Raw genomic sequence first — 19,368 nt, 5'->3', positions numbered from 1 at the left:
GCAAGGCTACAACATTCTTGTCACTTTGACTGCCCTGCAATAGATGGTGTGTACTCTCATAGCTCTCAAGCTACTGATAACTACCATATTTCTTTTTTTCATGTGGCAGGAAGCCAGACTTAAACATAAAACAAATAAATAGCATAAAGTATTAGAAAACTGCAAGCCTTAACATTTTTTTCTTTCCTTTTTTCAGCTCCACCCTGATCCCTAGAGCAAGACTGTTACACTATTACTTAAGAAAAATGATGTAATCATTTAACCTTCAATGTCCACATTAAAGTGTTAACTTCTGCAAGTCCTGTGCCATTAAATCTGCAAAGGAATATAATTTCATTTCATTAATAGTGACATTTTGTCCCAGTGGTCAAAGAACAGACTCTCCTGAAAGACCTTTATTCCCTTTTATCCTTTTAATCTTGATCATCTGTAATCTTATTCTAGCCTAGAAAACAACAGTGAAGATTTTGTTCTTCCATCTCTATATGCTAAATTTTAAAGTGGGAGATAAAATACTCATGATTGGAGAAAAATAGCACTGTATATAGTATTACCATATGGCTCATGTTGTTTCTAATGACCCACATTTGATCTTTCAGATTTTTAAATTTTAGGATTAAAAATTATTATATTCTTATGAGAATTATATTGTAGATTTCTTGAGAAATGTTCAGTGTAAGTAAAATATAGTCTCAGTCTCATGAATTAAGTGCTTTAGTACCCTTGTTAATTGTTCTGTAAGCTACTTGCCATCCTGGAATATCAGAACATTTCATCCAACCCAGAATTAATCATTTCACTGTAGAAAGGTTATTTTTGGTATAAACACAAAGGAGCACATCATGGTTTAACTCCAAGTATTTTTTCTTCATCAATTTCAAGTACCCAAAGTAATTGCTGTTCCTGAATATTTCTGAGGCCTTCTTTATGTTATATGTATTCCATTATACTAACTAGAGCAAGAACAGGGAGAGAAGCAAAGATACTACTGATGGTTCTTAGTACAAGAATATGGCTAGAAAGATAGTGTAGGGGAGATCAGAAAATTTAATTTTTTTTTTTTTTTTGGCAGACACAGATTAGTGAAAATCCTTAAGGTATGGGCTGATTAAAATAAGGTCAGCTGAAATTTTGGGACAAATGTGTTTTAAGTTCTTCCTCATACTGAAATCTCCAAGAAGAAATGATATAATTAAGGAATGTATACAATCTCTATTAGAATTTAAATTAAAACATGAAAATTCAAACTAAGGGAAGAAAGAGTAGAAAGTTTTGAAGAACTTTACCAATACAAACTTCAACAAATACTTTAGAAAACCCCTGCTGTCACTTAGGAGTTTTCCTAGCTGCTGTGCACTCTCTTTAGCAATTTCTCTTTGTGCTGCAAACTTCCAACTCCTTGCATTAGATCTTCCTGTCTCAAAATCTGCTGTCTGAAAGACTGAGTTTATTCATTTCCTTCCAGGAAAGTAAAAAAGGATAAAGCTCCTCCTTTTTAGGGAGTTTCACCAAAACAAGTTTCTCCTATTTTAAAGGAATGTAGAGCAAAGGTTCTGTTGAGTCCTGTGCGCAGTTTTGGGCACCACAGTATTAGAAAGACATTAAGCTATGAGAGAGCATCCAGAAGAGGCCCATGAGGGTGGTGAAGGCTCTGGAGGGGAAGCCACATGAGGAGCTGCTGAGGTCTGAACTTGCACTGTTCAGTCTGGAGAAGAGGAGACTGTGGGGAGATCTCACTGCAGTTACAACTTCCTCAGGAGGGCAAGAGGAGGGGCAGGCACTCATCTCTTCACTCGCATGACTGGTGACAGGACCTGAGGAAATGGCATGAAGGTGACTTGGAGGAGAATTAGGCTGGATATGAGGAAACAGTCTTCTACCCAGAGGGTGATTGGGCACTGGAACAGGGAAGTGGTCACAGCACCAGGCTGACAGAGTTCAAGGAGCATTTGGACAATGCTCTCAAGCACACAGTCTGATTCTTGGGTGTCCTGTGCAGTGCCAGGAGTTGGACTTGATGATCCTGATCCTGATCGGTCCCTTGCTACTCAGTATATTCTATGAAATACAGAGCTATTGTCCACCAGAGATTATAAAAGTACAATTCTGTATCTTGAAGCTCTTGAGACACTGTCTCCAAATTTGGTGTGCCAAGACCTGTGCACTAGAGAACTGCTGTTTATCTCCTTGTGATTACCATGAGGGAGTTCCATGAGGGAGTTCCATTTACCATTTGAGTAAGTCCACTTCACAGAGAAAAATCTGCATGTATTTTTCCTAATCATCCATATTTTAGAATTTTTTCTTCCTTACAGTAATTAATCTCAATAAATGTTGATGGGTTGTTTATTTTTAAAACACTATATATGCATATACATATAAGTATGTGTATATATGTAAACATACAAAAATAAATATACACAAATATATTCCAGTCATCTGCCTTTTCATCCCACAGCACCAGTACCTTTTTGAACTCCTGACCCCATGCTGAACACTGACTGAACATCCTGCAGTTCATCTCAGTGCTACTGTGCAGTGTCAGAACACTTGGCTGCAAATCAAACAACATTTTATTCTTTTTTTTTTAAGTTCTCAAAGAAAGTTTTAAAAGGCTGAAGGTGACATTTTGGCCTTGAGGCTTACTTCACATTGTTGATGTACAAAATTTTCTTCCTTGTGCCCTGAAGAAAAATTTCTGAATAGGAAGAACAAAAATAACATTCCCATGCATACTGTTCTCTATACAGGAACAGCCTGGCTTGATTCACAGTGGGCACCAATATTGCCTACAGCCACTGGTATCTTTTGAGTTCGTTGACAGGGAGTCCAGGTACCGTGCTTATGGTATGATTTAGCAGGTTTTTTTCCACTGGTTTGGAACTTCCTTAATGTTTTTCATTTGAAACAATTGCAGGTAAAGCCTCTTTTCCTCATGAATTACTGTCAGATATGTAAGTTTCGCAGCAGTTCTATTATTCTCCTTCCTTCCTCTTTCTTCCCCTCTCCTCCACTCCCATCCTCTTGGTTAGCACTCAAAAGTTCTTGTTACTCCAAGACTGGAAGTTTTAAATTTAAGTTGGACCTGAGAGAAGGGAAACACTGAAACAAAAATCAAGAAGGAAATCTACAGCCACTTACAACACTTTTTGCGCTGACATAAGGTCCCAAGGGCCTCACATTTTTTCAGCAGAAGTAGAAGAATTCATTATTTTGTGCAGTCAGATGCTGCAACTAATTTTAACAAAAACAACAGATTCTAAAGAGCTGATGTAAATGCAAATAGACAAATTCCCTTGATCAACTTCTTCTTCATGTACTGTCTTGACAGACTTGCTGAGCTGTCACTTCTAGGACAAAGTTGAAGTTTACCTTTCTTATTCAGTGTTTTGTGTGGTTTACACAATGCCTTGAAGAAATCAGGGCTGGGGTTTTTTCTCCCTTTGAATTACTCTTTTATACAGCATGTTTCTTTTTGCACACTGTTTCCACTGTTGTGATGAGATAAAATAAAATGTTGAAAAGAAAGATTTAATACATGCATTTTTATAAATACAGTTCTATTTCTTTTAATTTATAAAGCACGGATGAAAAAATGTTTGCAAAGAATTAACCAGAAAAACTATGCTGTGGTGTGAAAACAAATCTTAGAGAGCAAATCAACACTGCATACCTATTTAGTAGGTACCTGCAAATTTGTTTTCAGCCTGAATTCCAATAGGATTTTGGATGAATAGGGAAGAAATTTAGCTTCCTACAAGGTTATATTGCTTCATTTGGAATGTCTTCTGGCTTTTTAGTATTAGTAGACAGCATCTAATAAAACCGGTTAGTGTTCCTGCCTTTTACTTCATCAAATTTTTTCCTGATAGTCTTCAGATGGTCCTGTCTGAACTATGAAAACACAGAAGAGTGCAATTTAGGTTCCAGTTGTACTGTCTATGGACAGCATGAAGTACATGTCATGACAACACCAATGACAGTAATAGCAGCAGTCCCTACATCACTGTTCAAAACTCTTTAAAACACTACCTTTGCTCACAAGAAAAAAATTGTTCTTACTCTTTGTTCAAAAGTTGAACAAGATACGAGCTGCAGATGACTAGCTGTATATTTTTGTCTTTAACAGGTGTCAGGCTCCTTCACATATATCTTAAGCCTGCATACTGTAAATCTGACTGCCTTCATTTCCCTTAAATCTGGAACTGCACAGCTTTACGTTAAATAAATGATGACATGCATTGGACTCTTCACAAACGTTGAATTTTTTCTTCCCTCCAGTATCTTATGAACAACAGAGTGATTAAAATTATGAGTAGACAGGTTCTGAATAGACTACTAATGTATTGTTTTCACAATAAATATCCCACAGTATGAAAGCACAAACCAATAAGCTCTCCTCTTTACTTTTCCCAAAATAGCTTTCTTGCATTCCTTTTAGCCCACTTATTTGCATCTTTATACTGAAGTGAGCAGATTGCTCATTGCAATATCTGTCTACATTCTCTCTCATCATTTATATTCTGTGTCTTTCTTCCCACTTGCTACCTAAAAATTTATATTCCAATTCACTTGTTCTTGTATCCCAAACTTAGTTTGGAGAAGTCAAACTTTTCTAGCCTGGGTCTGCAGTTCAGTATCCAAATACTCCCAAAAAGCCTTGGCACTACTCCTTCCTGCTGATTCCCTTGTCCTATTTCTGTTAGTCTAGCTTTGAACATGAAGCAGAATATTAACATTACCTTAGCCTAAGGAGCACATGGATGTTACATCCCAGTCTGTCTTACGGTACACAATAAAAGGATCTACATTTATCTAGGACTGAAGTAAATTTTGACTCCTAGCATACATGTGTAGTTATCTGTTCAAATGCATATTTTAAGCCTTTTTTAAAATATGTTTAATATTTATTTTTTAATACTTAGAAAGCAGTTGTTTTCTAAACCACTATTTTTCTTTCTTATATAAATGCCTTTGAATATATATTCAGCAGAGAAAAAGATAGGAGTGTTTCTACTGCATAGAATTTATAATGAAGTGCCACATAAAATCACATAGTAAAATGCTGGAAATTAAATAATCAGAGCTTTTAAAAAGTTTTAAACAAAAATATATTTTCTTTGAAAAAGGCTGGTTCTTCAAAAGAGATTGGTTTTGATTTCTCTGGATTTTTTTCTTGTATCTGAATGAGACCAACAAAATTGATCCATGCTTTCTTTGTACTCTTTGTTTCTGTTTTGTTCCCCTTGCAATTGAGAGCAATTGGCTGAAATCTGGATTCAAATTTCAGAGCTTGGCTCCATCTTAGAAGAAGACAGGCTTTATATTGGATGTTCCAGAGGCAACAATTTTCTCCAGATTAAAGGCTTGTAGGCCTCCTTGACTTCAAAGAGACCTCCAAATTTTAAAAAGAGTGACCACTGTAAACAAGACACAATTGCTCTTTTCCAACCAGCAGCTCACAGGAAATTGGCAGTGTTGTGCTTTCCTATCAATATAATGGAAGTGTTTGCTCCATGCACCAGACTGTGATAAGGATAAATTAAATATTGCAGAGCTGAATATAATAGAGGAGACTAAATTTAGTTATTCTTTTTCAGGTTGTTATTAGAAGGTTGTGCTTGAATTGGATTGTAAGCATTCCCTCAGGACAGAGCTGGCAAACTACTATGAAACCAGGAAACACAACACCCACTATTCCAAACACCTCTGTAAGCATGACTCAGATGCAGTCCCTGCTGATGCTGATGCTAATGCCACTGCCTTCCCTGATCTTCCAACTGATCCCTGCTGGGAAGTATGAATGAGAATTTATCACAACTTGATAATAAATTGTGCAGGCTCGGAAATACTTATTTTCTGGCACAGTGTTCACTAAAGGAATGTCACAGACAACAATGTGTGTAGCTCGTAGTGCTAAACTCTATGCTCACAATGATTGACCTAGAAAGGAGGTTGCTAAATGAACAGCAATCAGCAGAGCAATGGTTGAGTTGAAAATGGCAATGATTATTTCATAGAATGGATAGATGGATATCTATTCCTCAGATTTACAACCTTTCCAGAGTTATGTCTATATATCCAAGGTATTAAGGTAATTACCATTTCTCCTTCTTTGATTATCATTGTGGTAGTATTGCTCACAATCATACCAAGTGGCTCAGTAGAGCTAGGAATGTTTTACAGTAGCGTTCTTAGCAAAGAATTTACATCCATTTACACACTTCAAGAAGAAATCTCATTTTCCATTTCCAAAATTTTTGAAGCATCTAACTACCTTTTCTAAGCTATCCCAAGCCTTCTGGGCCACCTGGGCACACACTGGCTCATGCTCAGCCACCTGCCAACCAGCACTCCCAGGTCCTTTTCTGCTTGGCCATTCTCCACACCTAGCTACAGACCAGCTAATCTAGATACATTAATGTTTTTGGTTTTTAACCATAATAGTAGCATATTAAGACTTGCTAAAATTGAGTAAGCTCTAAAATTTTTTTAAACCCCCAAACTAATGTTTTTAAGCACTAGAGGTTAAAAAGATGCCTTCTTTCTTCTATCGTCATAAAGTTGTGCTTGTTTTTTGGTTTTTTTTATGCAGCAAGGAGTAAATAAAACTGATGATCATTGAAATTATTCTTCTCTTCACTAAAATTAAAACGTTGTAAAGTGTTTTAGATCTGATTTACAATGGCAACAAAAATTTCAAATTTGGCACAATGTTAGTATTAATTGACTTGTTCAGAAGAGGTGAAAAAGTCCTATTCTTCTAGTACTGCACACTATAAATATATTTAACCTCAGCTGCTGCTCTTGTAGTAATAAATTACAAAAAATTTATGATTAACTCTGTTAAAGATTAGTCATTTACCTTATTAGTTTTAAAGAAGGTCTTAGGGTTTTTCCTAGGTTTCAACTCTAATTTTCCAAATGTCCTTTTATGGAGAGTTTGGTTTAGAACTGATAATTGAATTTGTCTGAAAGTATTAGTCACTGACATGGCATCAGTGATGAGAAAGTTAGCACTCAACAATATTCAGCCCATTGTTAACAGATTTTCTGATCTAAATGCTGCTCACTCCAGCTATGTGACAATATATTAAAATGCTTGAAGCTCAATTTGCAGTGTTGCTAACACTGAAGTAGACAAACTAAGACTGAAAAATAGTTAGTAAAATGAGAAAAACAGATAAACCATAGTTTTAAAATTAGTGGCATCTCACCATAAATCAAATCCGATTGTAAAAATTCATTCACACCCTTTCTAATTCTTGATGATATGTTTCTTTGAACATTTCCTGATATAGGGGTTTCTTTCTTCACAGATGCAGCTGAAGTTCATTTATTGCTTTAGAAGCAGCCACACAAGAGGCAAGTACTTCAATTGCTTCTGTATGGTCAGCATAAGCCTTTATTCAACAAGTAGTTAAGTAGTTGCAGGTAAGAAATGGCAACATTATGTTGACTAAGTTGAAAGATAAATACAGTATATCATTCATCAGATTTTTTACTCCTTACACCAGATCCTACAGATGAATAAATGACTAGCAGTCTCTGTCCCCACTCATATGTTCACATGAAACATCCTCCAGTGTACAGAAATAAGGTTTGGATGACAGAGAGTTATTTCCCTGTTCCTTTAACAGTGCACATCTTGCCCAGTCTTTCTGAGAAAGACTCTCATCTCCTTCTAAAGCCAAAAGATTAAGATTTTGTTTCTGCTTTTTCCTTTCCAGACTGAATAGTTTTAACGTAGCAGTTAACAAAACAGTTGTAATAATGCTCATTTTACAGCCCAGCTTGTAGGAAAACATAAATTACCAAAGAACATTTAACCTCTGTGCTTTCACACATCCTTGTTCCAAATAGAAAGAATATACATACATACATGCATATATACCTGCATGCATCTATGAAAAAGGAAATGATATCACAGATGCTTGATCAGTGTCTGATACTCCTGGGGCATTTAAGATTATTGGCAAGGTGCTATAAAAGTTGGAGAAAAAAAAGTGCAAATAATTCAGCCTGATGGACTCAGTAATGCACATTTTGTGCCTCAGTCTTTTTATGTCAGTTTATACTCAGTTTATACTACTGCAATGACCACAACAGCATCTTTACCACTGCTGAATGTCTGTCTGTGCTGTTATCCCCTCACAAGAGATTTGAACTTTCATTTTTTCCTCACTAAAAGGAGTATCCTTAATTATAGTACACATTCTTTGCGCTTAATTGGTTGCTATCTGAACATTTTCCATCCTGCAAATGTCATCTCTCTTTATCTGTAATGGAAAATCAGAACTTTTCTATTAGCAAGTAAATACTGGAGTTCAGTTTATTTTCAGACTTCTGATTCTTTTGTCTTAAAGCAAACAAAAAAGAATTATTGTTCTGGGCGCGTTGGAGCATTTTTAATGACTGTACTTAATGAAATATGCCTCTTATCAACACATACATATTGGTTCCTAAATGAAAATTTATATACTGTAATCTTTACATTATGATAGTTATTATACAAATAGTGCAGGTATTTGGGGTTTTCTATAAGAATTTTTTTATTCGTATAATAATAAAATCTAAATGTGACATTTGAACATATGAGGACCTGATGGTCTAATGATGCCATTTATCCATATTACAGTGCATTTGTCTCTTTTGCTATATGTCACAGAAAGATGATATAAGATCCAAAAAAGTCAAACTTATCAGGAAATTATTGTACTATTTTTTCATCAGGACAAAAATAATTTGACCTGAATTATACTTAATTTAAATATTTATTTTATCAGAAATTAACTATTTTCTGCTGAATATACAATTTAGGATAGCTACTTAAACATCTGGCTATGAATAACACGGAGTGGTACTTCAAAACATGCTTCTTAGTATTCATAAAATTTTACTTCTACCATTTAGAGCCAACCTGTTATTATTATACTTGCTATTAACAGACTGTTTCAGCTTGTTTATTTTGGAGGATAATGACTTTTAAGGATATGTATTAATCTTGTTGCATGAGAATCATTCTTGTAATTCCTAATAACATTCTTGGGAGCTGCTCATACAAATCCGTACTGAATTAAGAATAAAGGCCAGCAAAAAATAAAAAGAATATTGAAGGCAATGAAAACAATTGTTACAGAAGATTAAAAGTCAGATTTTGGTGCTCAGTGGCCAATTAGCTAATTTAACAATGTCTCAATATGCACATATAAAATAGTTGTGATTTTCATTGGCATTTCATTTTGTTTGCAAGACTATAGGACTGTTAAAAACATAATTAAAATATATTTAGAATAATGCATGAAAGCTATCACCTAAAGGCCACTAGGAAAATTTATTTGTTATTTATACTTTAGACATTTTCTATTTTCTCATCTCTGGAAAACATTCCCTCATATATGATTCTACATTTTTATCTCCAAAATATGAAGAGAAATCAAGTGACATTTAGCTTCTGTAAATGTCATTATGACCTGTGATGTGAACAAGAAGGAATTGAAAGTTTATTGATTAAATCCTATAAATGTCTAGCAGATGTCCAATGCAAATAAGAAAAGAGTGGAATTTCAGTGCTCTTCACAGTGACCTGACTTTTACTCCTGTCAAAAAGACAAAAATATGACCAGCCCAGAGTAATTAGCAGACACAGCATCTCACTTGTCTTAAAAATGACCTTCAAGTTTATTAAACATTTCTTATTTTATAAATATATTAGCAAGAATAAGCCTCCATATATAATACCCACAACACTGCTACACCTGAACTCTTCCAGTTTAAGGTGCACGTTCTTTGCAATTGTGTTTTGTCATCACCAATTTATAAATAAAAATGCTACATTGTTCATTACTTTGAGGAAGAAAAAAAAGGAAAAAACCCAACAGACTGGGATTTATTACCTTATCTAATAATCTGTGTACTCAGTGGAAAACAGCTGGACTTTGAAAAAAAATACTATTGCTCCTCTGCTGTGTATGCAATCTTTTTGTACGATATAAATTTGTGAAATTATGCCAATCACTAGAAAAAGAAGCACTTGTTTGGAATAAAAATAAGTTTGGGTGAGAAAGAGAGGAGCTGGAAATTTTCTTTAAAATTTTCAGAAAGACACATATCAATTTGTCCTATGAATTGCCTGTAACAAGTAGTTTCATTCCATCAGGTTCATTACATATCTTTTCAACTTAATTGTTGTTAAATGCTAATTGTCCTTTGGAGAAAATTCATTATCATTTGCCAAGGACAGAAATTAAATTTGTGTATTAACACTATCAAATCCAAGAAGTGAAAGTTATTAATGTTTTATCATAATTAAAGCATTAATTCAGTGCTTTAGAAGTCAGTATGCTACTTTTTATATCAGTGTTATTACAGACTCTGCAGCATCTTTTTGCTTCCCATTTGCTATGCAATTTGAGATGAAGATTGACTGTGAAAGGTACAGGATGCCACAGGCTTTGTGTGGTTATAAATTTAATTAATGTCAAAATGGTTAAAGTGTTGGATAATGACTCTGGAATATTAATGAATACCTCATTGGAAATATTAACAGTATACAAACTAGATTATCGTTTTGGTTCACTACAGAAAACTGCAGTGAAAGCACATAGCCACATGTTCAGTTATCATACTTGTCTCAATCATAAAATCAGTTGCACGGGGAAAAAAAGGAATAGGCTGTTTATATGCAGCAGATAACTCATCTGGGTTAAACATCATCTGAAATACAAAAAGCTGTTGAACTCAGTTAAAATTAAGTTAAGAAAGAAGATAAATAAGAATGGCAAGTTTGAATGGCTAATTTGTAGATTTGGGTGTTACTAAAATTATCTAGGAGTGACAATGATCCCTAGGTGCACTATTTTCAATAGGCTTGTTCTTGGTACTCCAGATATACACATAATCAGACAGTGTAATGCTTGCAACACACTCCTTTCTCCATTTCTTTCTGGAGTTGGAGGTAACTCAGCAAGGCATCTACTCAAACTGGTTGGAATAAACAAAGAACTTCTTATCTTGGCTGGGAACTAGTTTTCAGAATTACAAGGAATGAATGATCAATGGGTACGACAAAAATTCGATTTAATGGGTAGGAGAAAAATTAGAATGCCAGTGTCAGAACATGGTCTCATCTTCTAGATGGTAGTCCAGGACCTACTGGATTTAAAATCTAAGATGCCTTGGTAGGGTAAAAGAAAGCTGAACAGAAGAAGAGGAGATAATGATACTGAATCCCATATTTTCTAATATTGCTCTTAATTTTATGATACCTTTACTGGCAAGGAGAAGATGAAAAAAGGCCACCCAGATGAAAAGAACTTAAAAGAGTAGAGGAAGAATACACAGAGCAACAGGAAAAAATGCAACATAAAAAGTGTGACATGATTGTGGAATAATAAGAGCAGAGAACAGAAAATTTTTGTTTGAATGTGTGGACATTAATTGGAATGTAATTGTATTACATGTATTCCATTACATGGAATTGACAGGATTATGTGATATGATGGCTTCATTGAAGTGGTGAGAAAAAGCTTATTTAGTGAAGGCAATTTAGATACCTGGCAAATACATGACTGAAAAGTTCAAAGGTATCAAATGAAGAAGAAACCAAAGCTCTGAATCTGAATCCAGCTTGCACCAACTCAACTGTGATGTCAGAGCTTCTGCACCCCCCTGCTACTACCTTCAAAATAGAGGAGTCCTATTTAGGCTCCAAATGAGACTGGACAGGTCCCCTGCCTCAGGCAGAGATCACAAGCCTATTTCCAGTCCCTCCATTCTCCAAAATGAGACAAACCCACAGTATGTATTAATGACTGCCGAAAGGACACAGGTGAGTCAGTGATAATATTGAGACAGAGGAGCACTATTCCCACCACTTGTTACTCAGTTTAGAGACCTTTGATAACATTCATTCTCTCAATTGATTTACAGATATGTCAATGAAACTCTAAATTTTGCTACTAAATACTTTTTGCATCTTAATAATTGAACTATGCTTTCCTTTCTTGATGGAGTCTTGAAAACAAAACACGCAAATATCCCATGAAAACGTATCAAATAGACAATATAAGACTGTATGTGAGTGAAATAGAATGCAAGACTGAATGTGATGTGAATAGAAAAGTTAAATTAAATTTCTCTAAATTTATTTTCTGGAGAAGAGAAGGTTATATGATTCTCCTCCTCTATTCTGCTCTTGTTAAGATCCCACCTGGAGAACTGACTACAGGTCTGGTGTCTCCAACATGAGAAGGACATAGAACTGTTGGAGCAACTTCAGAGGAGGACCAAAAAGTTCATGAAAGAAGTTGATCACCTTCCCTACAAACATGGGCTGAGTTAGGGGTGCTCAGTCTGGAGAAGAGAAGGTTTTATGCAGAGCTTATGGCAACCTTCTGGTATCTGAAGGGGTTTGTAAGTAAGTCAGAGAGGAGCTGTTCATCAGGAATTGTAGAGCTACGACAAGGAGTAATGGGTACAAATGGAAAGTGGGGAAATTTAGAATGTTAGGAAGAAATTATTTTCTGTGAGGGTGGTGAAGTGCTGGAAAAGCTTGCCTAGAAATTTGGTTCTCCATTGCTGTCAGTGTTCAATGCCAGCTTCAATGGGATGTTGAGAAACTGGTCTAGTGGGAGATGTCCCTGTCCATGAATGCTCATTAAGATCCCTTCCAACGCAAACAATTCTATCATTCTGTGAAATTAGAGACTAACAATGTAAATCTTACAAAGAAATTAAAATTATTTTGTTAATTAATTGATAAGAATTGAAAGGGAAAAGGACAATTCAAAGAGTTTTAGACTGGTTTGATGCCAATTAAATAAATATCCAATAAAAAAGACAGAAATTAACAGAAGTGAAAAAAGTTTGGGATTATGTTTAAGACATTAAAAAAATACTTGGTTTGAGATATTTGGGAGGTTTTATTTAGCCTTTGTTTTTTATTTCAGTTCTGAAATAAACTGAAAAGGCTTAGTGATAGAGAATAAATCACTTAATCAAAATACCGTCACCTGAAGGCCAAAGTGAAACTAAATGTGTAAGTGTACACCAATGGCAATAAAGCAAAGGAATGTTCAGGACAAAACACTGGACACGTGATAAAATGTAGCTGTCTGGATGTTTATGATTTTAATGGGAAATCACTTAGAAGAGGTGTTGCATAGACTAGAGAAGATGATACAGATCTATGGAAAATTAAAAGGTCGTCCCTTTCAAATCTCTATTACTAAAGTGAGAATACTAACTTTAGGAAAGAGCCTAAATCAAATAATCCTAATTAAATTACAAGAAGATAAGTGATCCAATTCAAAAGCAGATGCTTCACAAAACAGCATTTTCACAGACTCTGAAAGTACCTTTTTCATGATGTCAAATTGTAAAATAACCTTCTTGAGAGGAAAGGATGGAAATGACTATTGTTAATAAATTACATTCATATTCAGTTGCTGTTCATCTAAGTCCCCTTTAAGTAAGTGAGACAGTTAATGAAGTTGGGAAAACATCAAACACAAATCATACCATCAATGCAAGTAAATTATAATTTGTGCATACAAAATAGATAATTCCTTGGAATGCACAATAATGAATAAGTATAATGCTTTTAGAGCCTCTTTTGACATAGGAATTTTCCATGCCTTTCTGGTTCTTTTTGCTGGCTCCTGAACTTTAGTCCAAAAAGTACTCAGTATGTCAATATCTTTCCATTTGCTTGTTTCTCCCAAGAGAGTATTTTATTACCTTCATTCCAACTCTGAGCAGAGTAATACTTTTTGAAATCTAACACCACCTCTTTATGGGTGTATAAGCAGCATAACATGCAGTGATATGGAGCAACGGAGGTGGCATCCATCACTTTGAAATCTGAGGTTAAAATTCAGAGCCCAGAGTGCACAACAATATCAGCAATATTGGAGCATTTCCTCCATGTAAATATTGCAGCTGCTTCTCAAGAAGTTGCTCAGCAGATCAAATTGCTTATTTTCAAGGTTTAATTCTAACCTAACTCCGTTCTATGGCAATTATTTTCCTTATCACAACTCACAATTACTGTGAAAACATTCTTGTGAAATTGGTTTCTGTGCTGCAAAACAAGTGAAACTGCTCAATTGTTTTGAATAACAAAAACATTTTTGGAGTAAATCTTGCCACCATTTGTAAAAACATTCAAATCTGTAAATTCTCCAAATTAATTGAATGAATTTGAAATGGAACTATTCTAAGTAATTAAGAAGAAGTGATATGCTTGTTTTATCTTATTATGCAGTAAGTTTTACTTTTCAATGTCATTTATATTACTCATTGCAATGAAAGTCAACTGGAGTATAGTAAAAATAGTCTGTCGACCATTTTCAAAATGGCCAGTCTTCCATGAAGAATCAGATTTTTCTTCTGAGCAATAAAGGTTATTAATATACAACTTGGGTGTGCTTATTAGTCAAGGAGTCGTGAAAGTTTTATATTCTCATTAGAAAGATAGTCCAGTCCAGAAATATCTGTACCTTGCCTGCCCTTTCTCCTTCACTAACAGCACTGAGATATTTTCCTAGTTAAGCAGCATCTAGAACTCAGAGCAGACTATATGTTTCATCCTGGCCCACTGATATTTATTCCTGAGTTCTTATGCAGTGGTCTGTATTGCTATGAAAATATTAATTCCTCCAGCTTAATTTCTAAAATTTTATTTATTTTATATTTTGCCTCATCACTATACTTACATAAGCACATACATTTGTATACTAAAAAATTTTTGATCTTTTTGATGTTTCCTTAGAAAACCTGTTCTCTTCAAAATATATCAATATTTTACACTGCAGTGAAACTGTCTTCTTCTGTTGAACACTTTTCATTATTCATATATATGGTTGAACATGACAAAAATTCTTGAACAGCCATTGCACATCTTAGTCCAGCATGCTTCTTCAGATGTGATGAAAATACTTACCACATCCTAAGTTTGCAAAACTATTAAAGGGAATCATTGACTTACTTGCTGTTCATTTGATTTCTTGTAGAAGAGTATAAGGTCCAATGATATTTGTCTTTGTTATTTCAAGGAAAAATTATTCAAAATGTGACTCTTTATTCTTTTTGGTTCTTAACTTGTGACTCTTTGTCCATGCACACATATTTCTCTTAAGAAGAGATGGTAGACTTAAAACTACCTACATGATGGACCTGTCAGCAGGCATGGATTTCGTCATCTATATCTCATGTCACAGCTCCTCCACTGGGCTCTCAGAACCAAATGCAATCCTTTGCATCTACAATTCCATCTTCATTCCAATGGCTTACATTTCCATGTCTGGAGTGCATGTACCTTGTGATCCTAATTATGACTAGGTGATCAGGCATTACAGAGAGTGTGGAAATAAATAATTTTTTTCCCTATAAGGATTGCTCCTCCTAAGAGCTGATGCCAGTATATCATTCACACCTGAATTGTTTTCAAAGCAACACATTGCATACCTAAATTAATCTTGATCATCTTTTTCCCTTGCACTGAGAATATTCTGGCCCTCTATGACAATTAAGTAATATCAGCAGTCTGTGGCACTGTTGTGTGTTAATTGCTACACAAAGGGATAACATCTCTTGTTTCCTGTCTTTCTTACTGACAGACTACATGCACCCAGTTGGAATAACAACAGTTGACTGAATGGCAGCTTACTTTCCTTGAGAGTAATGAGAGTCCTTTACCTGCCTTGAGGGTCAGGAGAGAGATTGGAAACATGCTAGAGATATCTTCCCTTTCAGTGGAAAATTTCTGCATCCTCTATCTGTGTAAATATTGAGTCTCTTTAGATCATCCTGCTGTACTTTCAGCATAGGGTAATAAACATTCCCATTTCTTAAAATTTTCATTTGGTCTGTCTTTGTCCTGTGGTACAAATTCATTGAGTTCTACTCCAGTTCCTTGTGCTGAATCATAGATATGCAATTTTCATTCCCTTTTATGGAGAAGTCAGTTGCTGCCTTTAACCTGGATGCATGACACCTGAGTTAAGTCTCTGTCTTTCAACTAAAAATTTAATTTAAAATTTTTAATTTGTCTTTAATCACAGGGTTTTTTCACTATCCACAACATTAATCAGTTCCCAACTCAAACAAAAATGTTTTTCTATTCTCAGCATCAGGCAAAAAAAACCCCTTTGAATTGTTTAATTTTCTAAGGGTGAAGCATTATCTTATAATTTTATTAGTCATGCCAATGTTTCAGATACAACTGCTGACAGTATTTTCACAGACGTGTCAATTCTTATGTGGCAGACACAGTAGTGATTCATGAGAATCTATTCTGAGTTACTTGAAGACTCAATCTAAAGTCTTTGTTAATGCACATGTGTAACCCTCTTCTATGTCTGTGTACCAACTGACCTATATCCATTAATAAATACAAATACATTTTTTTTCTGGATGTCCAGAATTCTGTTCTACTTCTATAATTCTCTGATACCCTTCTCACTGTGTTTTGAATTACTGCAAGATTTGCTTATTAGTCAAGATCTCTTTTTCTGAGTGTCCTTAAACTGGTAACTTCCATGACATTTCACTAATTTATTGTTAGAAAAAAAGTAAAGATGAGATGTTCATGAAAATTTGTGATCTTTGTCAAGACAGACATTTATCCAAATACTAAAAGTAGGTCTAACTGCACACCCCCTAGCACTATTCTCTGGAGCATTAACCAAATGCATGCCTTCATAATTTTTTTTCCTTCATCCAATTGTTTTCAATTTAGTAACATCATTAGAGCAGGCTGGATTTGCCAGCAGTGGAGAGGTCTAAGTGATGGGAAGAAGGAAAACAGTATCTGAAGTGTGTCTGAATAGTCTAGGGTATCTTAGTGAGAATTTAGAGTTTCAGAAAAATTAAGTAGGACTCAGAAACTATGGCAAGATGTGTATATTTGGGGGGAGGGTGTTTCATAAAAATAAACATTCATGTTTCATAAAGATAAGCATAAAAATTCCTCCCTCTGTTCTGATCTTAGCAGAAGGATTTTACAGCCCTCTCCTCAGGGTTTCCCTTCCTTCACATAATACCCTGTGGTGACCCATCCTCTCCTCCCCATGTGTTTATTCACCTTTCTGCAAGTGTGTTTGTATTTTCTCATACAGACTGGTTTTTCCAATTATTCATTACTAACTATAGTGTCTACAAATGCTAGGCTTCAAGATGCAGTAAAGTATTATGCATAAGAATATGGATTTCTGTAAATATATATTTTTCAAATGGGATACAAGGGTTTTTGAGAAGCAAGTGATGACCAAAACACACAAAATAAAATGTCAGATTACTAATTTCTCGCTTCTCAGTTGGACAATGGTCCTTTTACCCCTTGGAAGTTGCGGTGTGAAGTCAGAATGCAAACCTAACCATGATTTTCTTTGCTGTACACTAAATTACAGGAAATGTGAAAGATAGAGTACCCAGCAGGAAGATCATTTGTTGAGCAGATTATGTTAGGGGTAAGTCAATTCTAACTGTGTTCTCTATTATTGCAACTAGTATATAAATAGAGCTGTGTGACCTGAGAGTGTACATCTGATTTTGTTACTGCAGAGTAACAGTACTGACAGAATGTCTGCAAGAAAATGAAATTTATATCTCAGTTGGAAAAGACAAGAAGTAGATCCCATCTTGTTGCCCTTGCTACAGCTAATGCGATAAAAAAACCTGCAGTCTCCTCAGCCAGGAGGCACATTCCTTCAGCAAACTTGCTTGAGGGTGTTGAAAAGCACTACCAGAAGCACTGGTGAGAATGGCAGTTAAGTTTCAATAGAAATAAAGTATAAAATATCCAAAAGAAGCCAAATATTTAAGCATTTTTTTTAAAACTGAAACTTTTGCATTAGGGTCAGACTTACAGTGGTGAATGGAAATATAAGTTCCTTCAGCAGAGTTTGCAGTTTAGGACATTGAACGGGCCTATTCATTAAAGATCAGGTACAAAACTTTGGACAATTGAAATCCAGTCACATGTTTCAAATCAGTCATGAATTAACCAAGGTGATAAAGATAGGTATTTTAACAATTGGACATAGACTCATTAATTTAAAATCAAGATTCAGCTTTGCAACACCCTAGACTCTTCATTACATCCTCTGTCTCTCCATCTGACATATTTATGAAAGACAGCATTTATAGAAGCATTGGAAAAAATTAAGGATAGCCTTCTCTGTGTCTCTACTATAATCATGCTAAATTTTAAAGCATGTAATGATGATAGAAAAAATAGTGCTTCAAACATGAATACCAGATTATATGCCACTGTTAAATGGGCAGAGATTCCTGATGGAAAATGAAGCAGTGTTTCTGGGGTTAGATTAGATTTGATCTGTATAAAGTAGAAAATGAATAAAATATTTTAAAATGAACATTCTTTAAAGTGCAGGCTTTTTTATCTGGTTGAGGTGTTTGCTTTTTAATATATACATGCAAGCTGAGGTAAGTAATTTTTTTATGTACCCATCTGGAACCAAAGCCCTTAATGATTCAAGAACAAAGCAGATTTGATGCACTATTGATTTTCTACCTCAGCAATAGAAAAACAATTCCTCTATGCAAAGATCTGTTTTTCTGGGTTTCTGCCATCAGTCTTTTTAATGCTTATGTAATGTAGCATTTACATAGAAAAAGAATTTCACACAAGGTTGAAATGGAAAAAAAATACTCTTTCATAGCAACTTCAGGCAAGCCTTCATGTTGCAAAATAACTTTTTTAAGGTATTTAATGCATTTTCCAGTATTAAGTATCTGCACTTCTCTGGAGTACCTAAATGCACTCTCACTTCCACTTCCCTGCTCTCAAGACTACATGCTAGTCCAGCTACCTGCAGCAGTGCACTGAGTTTCCTTTCGCAGAAGCCTTGAACATTGGGGATTTGCCTTAAGCTTTCTTGAATCAAACCATGGTTTGTGTGAGAGGCATCAGTCAGACAGCAATTTGGAAAATCATTCCCATTGCTCCTAAGGAAACTCAACAAGTTGTGTAAAGGCAACTCCTGGCTGCAATGCACCTGAGACCAAAATGAGTTTTTCTGTGTTCTAGGATTTCTTTGCCTGTGATGTGCAGACAGTTTGGAGCTCTTCAGAAGTGGAGAACAAATCACAGAAGCAGTTACAGTGTAACCTTCCTGTGATATATAGTGCTATAAGGGCTATTTTACAGCAGCATTCACAAGTCACTAAAAAGTCTAAGACAAAGCAGTAATTTAAGTGTTTATAGGTGCAGGCAACAGAACATTTAAGGCAACAATCCCATCAGTTCATAAATCATTAAAGGTGAAACTGCCTCCAGTCCATTTCAAAGTTCAAGAGTAATACCCTGCAGAAATAGTATATGACATTGATACAGAAACCTGA

The sequence above is a fragment of the Passer domesticus genome, chromosome 1 (assembly GCF_036417665.1).
Source record: "Passer domesticus isolate bPasDom1 chromosome 1, bPasDom1.hap1, whole genome shotgun sequence".
Classification (NCBI taxonomy): domain Eukaryota; kingdom Metazoa; phylum Chordata; class Aves; order Passeriformes; family Passeridae; genus Passer; species Passer domesticus.
The sequence above is the reverse complement of the archived record's forward strand: the minus strand, read 5'-3'. Positions refer to the sequence as shown.